This window comes from Hevea brasiliensis, chromosome 9 (assembly GCF_030052815.1).
Source record: "Hevea brasiliensis isolate MT/VB/25A 57/8 chromosome 9, ASM3005281v1, whole genome shotgun sequence".
Lineage (NCBI taxonomy): Eukaryota > Viridiplantae > Streptophyta > Magnoliopsida > Malpighiales > Euphorbiaceae > Hevea > Hevea brasiliensis.
Window position 1 is genome coordinate 35,708,694 of NC_079501.1, and position 8,165 is coordinate 35,716,858.

General features: G+C 34.0%; 1 pseudogene; it reads left to right on the top strand.

Moving 5' to 3' along the window:
* Nucleotides 1-7,023, top strand: part of LOC110646525 (nucleoside diphosphate kinase III, chloroplastic/mitochondrial-like) — a 63,756-nt pseudogene extending 56,733 nt beyond the window's left edge.
* The last annotated feature ends 1,142 nt before the right edge of the window (nt 7,024-8,165 follow it).

Consider the following 8,165-nt stretch of genomic DNA (forward strand, 5'->3'; position numbering starts at 1 on the left):
AAGATTTTTGTCCCATTTTATTTTTCTGCAAATTTTATAAATATTTTGGCAGAGTGCTGTCTGTACTTTGAGAAAACAGTTCTTCAAATACCTGTAAAAAAACACTTCCAATGATTTATCTCATCAACTTCATCAAATCAACATCCATCCCAACCAATTTCAACATCATTTCTCAAATTCCAAAATTCAACATCATCAAAAATACTACTAAGTAATTTCATCAAATTAAAACAAAATACTTCCATTCATATTTCATTAAAGATAAAATAATTTACATACATCATTCCAAAATTTACATTAGGAAAAATCCAAACTAAAATTTATTACAAGTTTTATACAACTGCTCATGACCATTTCGTACATTTACATACATTACATACATCAAAATAATTTTTACAATTAGGGTATAAAATATACTCGATAAACTTCAGAGTAGGTAGCTCCTCAATCCTCAGCAGCTCACTCTGTTGCTCCTCTAGTCTCTATATCTGTGACAATAATAATAGCCATCGCTGGGTATTAGGACTCAGTAGTGGACAACATACTAAAATAATCTTTATACGAAATTTAAATCATATTTATTCAAAAATTAAACTGAACATGAAATATAAATTCAAACCATGATTTATAAGATTTTAATCCAAACAATTTCATTTCAAAAGTCTCAAAACAAATTTTATAAAAACACATAGTTATATCATGCCATTCGAAACAAATATCATCTCAGTAGCTAGAGGCTAAGGATAAGTCGCATCACAAGGCTAGCTAGCTCAAATATATGGGAACCCATTCTTTTTATTCTTCTACTGGCACACACCTCAACACTTCAGTCAGAGAAGGAATTAAAATTCGAAACTAATTTCCCCCACTAGTCATGCTAGTCAGGTATTCAAATATATGGTCATGACACTATGATTTCAAAACTGTCTTAACAATTTACCAAAAATTTGATGCCATTTCAAATATATACAATTAAACTTTCAATAATTTAAATTAAACGTATAATAAATATTTCAAGACAATGATATCACAATTCAATATTTCAATTCATTCAAAACGATGTGCAGAAGAAAATTTACAGAAATTCTATGTTGTGCACAAACCTTATACGAGTCGCCTCTTGGCCTTGACTCGATCCCTCGGGTTCTTTCCCGGTATTCTTTTCAACTGAAACACACAATTTCACAGTGCTTCAGTATCATAACTTATCATAAATCCAAAAATAAATTCAAATTTACTTTTACCTAGCTTTAATATGCTAAATTTGGCATTCTTTAAAATTTACGTTTCGGGGTTACTATTCACTACACTATTCAAGTCAATTTGTTAACTTTCTAAGGCTTAATAGGTATGGAAATTCTAATTTTACCCACATACCACATTTTAGTCACCTAACTTGTTGGTTTTGATTGTTTTCTAAAATTTTAAGTCCTTTAGGCAAAATTGCAAATTTTCAATTTTGGTGTCCTATATTACACTGTTCCATTGGTTATGTTGCTGTTAGAATTTGGCTAAGTTTTCTTCATAGAAATTGTTCCTTATTGTCTTAAATTTATTCTCCTTTTTGAATCACTCCATTTGGAGTTTTGTAGCTCAAGTTATAGCCATTTGAACATGGCTGCCGGATTGGCCTAACCTGATTTTACGGGCACCAAACTGGTTCGCGCTTTAGGTCAGCAATGTTGGGTGGCTAAATGACTTGGTTAAGGGCATAATTTGAGTTTGTGTTCTTCATGAAAGTTTTAGGTCTATATCTCAGCTTTCTACTGGTAAAATTGCAGGTCATTTAGACCTACTTAGCCCAAGTTATGGCCAAATGAACAAATACTATTCATTTGGTCATTTTTGTACAGGGCAAAATACCTAAGTCCGGATTTGGTCAATTTGTTAACTAGGTTTTAGTCACTTTCTGAGCATGATTCCTAATTGAAAAATGTGTCATTTTGTGTCTAGTTTCATTCCCAATTGGCCTCACACCAATTGGGTTGGTAGATTTTCATTTTTGGTCCCTGAAAGGGACCTTGGTCCTACTGCGCGTAGAATGCCCATAACCAATCAAAATTTAAACTCAATTCCAACACTTCCTACACAACACAATTGGTCACATATGACCATTTTTCAGATCAAACAAGGTCAAACACACCATTTTACCATTTCTCTAATTTTTGTCTTCCAAAACCCTAAGTCCAAACCCTAATTACACAATTATTTCAATTCAAGCAATTTCAATACTTTAAACATACATATGGCTTCACTAACCATAGAATTCATATTCAATTAGGTTAAAGCACACCAAACCTAACCACTCATAGCTGATCGAATTTCATATAGTTCTTAAAGATATTTTTTTTCCTTTTTCAACAAATCATCACTCCATCAAGTTGTCTAAGTATATATGTAAAGATACAAAAAGAGAAATCAACTAACCTTTATGCAGAATTTTTTTCCCTTCAAAACTTCTTCCTTTCTTCTTCCTTTTTATTATCAATAGGTGAATCAAGGTTCAAGGACAAGATTTACTTAAGAAACCTTAGGGAAATTATGGCTAGATTAGGGTTTATGAAGCTTGAGTTAAGCTTCCATGGACGTTTCAAGAAAGAAAAATGAGAGAGAGACCAAGGGAGAGGGACGGCAAGAATGGATGAGGAAGGAGACTTTTTGTTTTTTTTTTCTTTTCTTTCTTTTATGCATTTTTAATCCTTTAGGACGACCACAATTATCCAAAATTAATTTTTTAATTATAATATTTATTGCATCATGCATGATGTCATGCATGATGTCATCACTTTTCCACTTTTTCTTTTTCCTTTTTTTTCTATTTTTCCATTAGTTCTTTAATTTAATTCCCGATTTCGAAATTTTCTTTTCTCTGATTTTATTTGACAGTTAGGTCAGAATTCAGCTCTAGGGGTCAATTGACCAAATTGCCAGTTTGACCCGGTTTATAAATAATTTAATATTTCTTCCGGATCTCTGACATAATTATTTGACCAGCTTAACATTTCTTTTTTATGATTTTCTCTTTTTCACTGTGTTCACAATAGTCCTAAGGATCGTAGCGTCACATTTTACGATTCGAAATTTGAGTTTAAATCAACTTCGCAATCCTTCTTGAGAAGGTCACCCATCGTTGTGACTCTCAGCTCATTTAACTTATTATGTTCTGTTTTTCTTATTTATACTTAACTAATTGACAATTACCAATTATTTGTGTTCAGAGCTTATCTAGTTGTCTTAGATGTAGTTCTAATCTTGTTAATTATCCAGACCGACATCAGTCATTGGAATAGTGAAATATACCAGGCTATACACTTAGGGATGTTACATCACTGAACTTGCAATGCATGTATTCTGTCTTCGTTCTACTTAACTTAAAGCCCTTTGACTCTAGAGTACTTCTCCAAAGCTCTAGCTTTCTATTAATTCCTTTTTGCGTCTCATCTATCAGAACTATATCATTTGCAAACATCATGCACCAAGTGATACTCTCTTGTATATGTTTCATTAATTCATCTAAAACTAATGTAAAAAGGTAAGGGCTTACAGCTGAACCTTGGTGCAATCCAACTGAGATAGGAAAATCTCTTGTGTTCCCTCCCACTGTGCGCACAATAGTAGTTTCTCCTTCATACATGTCTTTTAACACTTGTATGTACCTAATAGATACCCCCATTTTGTTCTAACACTCTCCATAAGATATCTCTTGGAACACTAAAATAAGCCTTCTCCAAATCGATAAAAATCATGTGTAAATCTTTCCTCGCATCTCTATATTTCTCCATTAAGCTTCTGAAGAGAAAAATCTCTTCCATAGTTGAATGACCAGGCATGAAGCCAAATTGATTGAGAGAGATAGAAGTATCATGATGTAGTCAATGTTCCACAAGTCTCTCCAACAACTTCATAGTATGGCTCATGAGTTTAATTCCCCTATAGTTTGAGCAACTCTGTATGTCTCCCTTATTTTTTAAAATAGGTACTAAAATACTCCTCCTCCATTTATCAGGCATTTTCTTTGAAATTAGAATCTTATTAAATAATTTAGTTAACCATGCCACTCCCATATCTCCCAAATACTTCCACACTTCAATTGGTATTCCATCGGGTCCACAGGCTTTACCCACTTTCGTTCTCTTAAGTGCTCCCTTTATTTCTAAAGATCTAATCCTTCTATTATAATTCACATTCTTTTCTATTGTTCTGTAGTCTATATTCATGCTATTACCATTTTGACTATTATTAAAGAGATCATGAAAATAATTTCTCCATCTTTCTTTAATGTCCTCATCTTTCACCAATACTTTTCCTTCTTTATCCTTAATACACCTAACTTGATTGAGATCTTGACATTTCTTTTCTCTCCTCCTTGCTAATCTATAAATATCTTTCTCCCCTTCTTTAGTTCCAAGTTTCTCATATAACTTTTCAAAGCGTACGCTCTTGCTTGACTAATTGCCTTTTTTGCTTCTTTCTTTGCTATCTTGTACTATTCATATGCCTCATTATTATCACACTTAGGTAATTTCGTATACCATTCTCTCTTTCTCTCCACTGCCTTTTGTACTTTCTCATTCCACCACCATCTCTCTTTTGAGGGTGGTCCATGTCCTCTAGACTCTCCAAGTACTTTTCTAACTACTTCTCTAATCTTTGATGCCATCTGTATCCATATATCATTGGCCTCCATATCCAGCTTCCATGCTTCGGACTCGAAAAGCTCATTTTTAAACTTCACTTGCTTTACTCTTTTGAACTCCCATCACTTTGTTCGAGCTACACTATTTCTTCTAACCTTACTTGAATTGTTCCTAAACTTGACATCCAAGACCACTAACCGATGTTGACTTGTTAAAGCCTTACCTGGAATGACCTTACAATCCTTGCATAGAGCTCTATTTGTCTTCCTGGTTAAGAGGAAGTCAATTTAGCTTCTATGTTGGCCACTTTTGAAAGTCACTAAATGTGACTATCTTTTTATAAAGTAGGTATTTGTTAGTATCAGGTCGTATGCCATAGCAAAATCCAGAATGCTTTTTCCCTTCTCATTTCGGTTGCCAAATCCAAAACCTCTATGAACATTCTCATAGCCTTGCCTATCACTTCCTGCATGTCCATTCAAATCTCTACCAATGAAAACATTCTCTTCATTCGATATGCTTTGCATTAGATCATCCATATCTTCTCAAAACCTTTGTTTACTCTCACTATCTAGTCATATTTGTGGGGCATAAGCACTAACTACATTTATTGTTTCTCCTTCTAGTACTAGCTTTACTAGTATAATTCTATCTCTTACTCTTTTCACAGCTATTGCAGTATCTTTCAACGTCCTTTCTATGATTATTCCCACACCGTTCTTATTTCTCTCCTTTTCGGTAAACCACAGTTTGTACTCTGAATTACCCACTTTCTTACTTTTCTCTCCTACCCATTTAGTCTCCTGAATGCAAGCAATATTTACCCTTCTCCTTGCTAAGGTATCCACAAGCTCCATTAATTTTCCTGTAAGTGATCCAATATTCCAAGTTCCAACCCAGATTCCCCTCCTATCGTGTTCCTTCCTAATTGATTTCCTTCTATGATATCTTCTATTGTTCTCTATGCCTATCTGGTATTCTATTCTACTATCTGTGCTACTATCTGTCCTATGGACTAACTTCTTTATCCACACCTGTCCATGATGCGGGAAGCCTTGTTCATTTAACACCATACCCAGGTGTCGGTATGGCGCGTCGCTTTCGGTGAACGCTCTACACCCTTACATATTTCTCACTACACTCGGGCTCCAATGTAGATCGTCGTAAGTAGAGGACGCCCCAACGTTTATATCATTTGAATCCATATCATAAGATGTGATGAAATTTTTTATGCTGGTTGTCACCTACCGCAACCCTCCTCTTTTATCCGGGGCTTGAGACTGACTAAGCCCAAACTACTTAGGCGGAGTTCTTTTATTTTCTTCTTGTTAAAAAATATATTTTATTCTTTATTCAAATGGAGATCATTTTCATTGCAATCAAGCTTAATGGAGTACAGAGAGGGCTAGTAGGACAAGCATCTCAATTGTACTTATTACTTGAGAGGCCTTTACTTTCCTTAGCATTTCTCCATTGTCTAGCTTATTGGAGACAATAAAATTTAATTATATATATATATACACACACACACACACACATATAATCATCACTTGTTGTTTAGATGGCTTTTAATATTAATATCTTGTAGATTTCATTTTTAACCAAGTGTGTTGTTTGACATATCTTATGTGATGTGACCTTTTATTCCAGATTTCAGAAATCATATCTCAGTTTCAATGTAAAGGTTTCAAGCTTGTGGTAATTAAGATAGTTGTTCCTTCAAAGGATTTTCCTAAGAAGCATTATCATGATCTGAAGGAAAGACCCTTCTTCAATGGTCTATGTGACTTCCTTAGTTCAGGCCCTATTGTTGCCATGGTATGAAAAGCCTAAATTCTCATTTTAATTATTAGCTTGTGCTTTTGAGTTATGAACTGATCTAACTCAAGTAGGTCTGGGAAGGAGAAGGGGTGATTAAATATGGTAGGAAACTCATTAGAGCCACAGATCCCAAGAAATCAAAACCTGGAACTATCAGAGGTTATCTAGCCATTGTTGTTAAAAGGTATTAATTTGGATTTAATCAAAATCATTATTTTGCTTTAATTTATGATATGAAATCCTCCTTACATTGCTTGGCTTTTGTTTTGTCTATTTGTTGATTAGATATTGACTCTAGGAAGGCAGTTTCATACCTTGAACTGCATCTACCATCTAGCAATTGACTTTATCCTATAATTGTGTTATTACATTCCATATTTGCTTTATCTGTGTTGTGTCTATGTACCACCGCTGTAAGCTTATTATTCTTTTTCCATGTAAAAATATCATCCATGGAAGTGATCGCCCTGAAACTGCCAAGGATGAGATTAATTTGTGGTTCAAACCGAGGGAATTGGTTAGTTATTCAAGCAATGCTGAGAAATGGATCTATGGAGTCAACTGATGAACATATTGTTTTTTTCTCACTTTTCTTCAGCAATTTAGGTGCCACATGTGGGGAGGGAGAGAATCATAACTGTTAAAATAAGATTGTTTCTGCTGAGGTGATAGAAAAATGTTGCTTAGCTACAAACGATTGGCTAAAATTGAAATTTAATAATATATTTGACCTCATTTTGTCATTAACTCAGAGCATATGACTACTCTACCTCCATATTGTTCAATATCTTGGACCAGGGCTCCCTTACAATAATAAATTAGGCTTGAGTTGCATGACAATGATTTATGAAATTTCACAGTATATTTTGAATTAGTTAGTGATATAATTTCTACAGATTTAGTTGGTGATTATGGCATGGTGAGTTGGTTCCAATCTCCTTATATATTTTCCATGAAAATAATTTGGATAAAATTTTGGATATTTTATAAAAAGTTAAACAAAGTTCATCTCTATTGTTTGAAACCTTTTTTTTTTTTTAAAGTAATTTTATTAAAAAATTAAGAAAAAACTTAGCATAAAAGTTCACTCTAAACCTAGGCCAGCTAGTCACCCAATACATCAAAGTTTATCTAGGACCAAAAATGCCAAGTGAAAAACTTGGAAATACATCAGAATCGAGAATAGAAATTAAAGAGCTCGAAGGCTCTTCCCAACACAAAGAACTAGCATATAACAAAGCCACCCTAGCTAAAAAATGAGCAATCTTCTAACCCAACCCAGAGACACATTCTAAATTTGTCTCATAAAAATCCTACAATCAACTAAAACTTAACCATACTCTGTCAAATTTTACTCACTCAAAGACACAACATCAAACACTTCTTTTGAATCAATCTCCAAATCTACATTTTGACACTGAGAAGATGAAAGCCATGAGAGGACTTCCTGCAGACTGTGAGCTTAAGCTACCCTCATATGAGAAAACCCAAAGAAATAGCCACAGATTCCCATGATAAACCTCCCAAGGAATCATATTAGACTACACCATAAGAAACTTTCGCCTCCTTCCTAAAAGTTGCAGCATCTATATTGTACTTGAGTCTCCCAACATGTGGCAACTTCCAACCAACTGAATTTGAACCCAACCCAAAAATCGATGATGAATGGATTACATCCTCACAAGCCAATTTCCAGTCATCAAGAAA